Below are 1,213 nucleotides of genomic sequence, written 5' to 3'. Positions count from 1 at the left end.
ACCGTAAGATATCCCAAGTCATATGACCCAATTCTGCGACCATGATTTGACGTTCCTATTTCGTCACGGCTCCAGGGTATGATGAGCAGGAATAATAGGTACAATGTTGCCAATTTTCAAACTATTTAAATACTTTACATCCAAATTCCACACATTTCCGTGCGAATAAAAGTAACTTTTGAATAATTTGACAACATACTTTTAAATGTTGTGGAAAGCGCGCCTATTCACCCGTACGGTATTTAAACTTGTGTTAGAAGAAAACATAAAAGATGTGTAATAAACTATTACTTGCATCTAGGCTACTCTTGTTAAGGTGATTCGATGGACGCCATATTTTTTGTCAGAACGGCATGCGATTTATCGCATCAATTGGTTCCATTTTTTCAGCAACTCGTCATTTTTCTCCAATTTTGAGATCGCAATTTTGTTGTCAGGAGACTAAAGCACTCACTTACCAATTTTAACAAACGTAATAAATGCGTGATTTTTTTTTAGAGAGAAAACATCGCATTCGATACTAATATCGAAACTGCACTCGAATGCGATATTTTCTCTCTAAAACAACCACGCCTTTATTACGTTGAATTTCTTTGTTAAAATTGGTAAGTGAGTGCTTTAGTCTCCTGACAACAGAATTGCGATCTCAAAATTGGAGAAAAATGACGAGTAGCTGATAAAATGGAACCAATTGATGCGATATATCGCATGCCGTTCTGACAAAAAATATGGCGTCCATCAATTCACTTTAAGTCAATATGGAGGCTTGCATTTTTCGACTTGGAACATCGATATTAATTCTGTAAGTGAAGAATTAGATGGAAAAAAGCTTTAAAAAAAACTTCACCATTAACGTCAAATGACAAACAATAAATTTCCATTTTCGAAATGCACGGCGCGGCGGTAAACGTGAATTTCCGACGATGAGTTGTAAGTCAAACAGTTACATTGTCCGAGCAAAATGACGCATCAGTGGTGAGGCGCTGAACGATCGATTGCCGATTTTTCCTCATTTAAAGCTGTAGTGAAGAATCGATTCTTAAAGTGTTCGTTGCGAACATCCTTTTCCATAGGTTTACATTGCTGATTAATCGATGTATCGCGAAGCACATATCCCCTCCATTTTGGCCTCAACTTGAGAGCTTTTTTTGAGCTTGGGAGTTGATTTCAGAGAAAACCAGTGGCATCATCGTGTTTCTCGTGAACCTTTACA

Source organism: Bemisia tabaci, chromosome 9, assembly GCF_918797505.1.
Source record: "Bemisia tabaci chromosome 9, PGI_BMITA_v3".
In the NCBI taxonomy this organism is placed as follows: domain Eukaryota; kingdom Metazoa; phylum Arthropoda; class Insecta; order Hemiptera; family Aleyrodidae; genus Bemisia; species Bemisia tabaci.
This window is presented reverse-complemented; position numbering follows the sequence as displayed.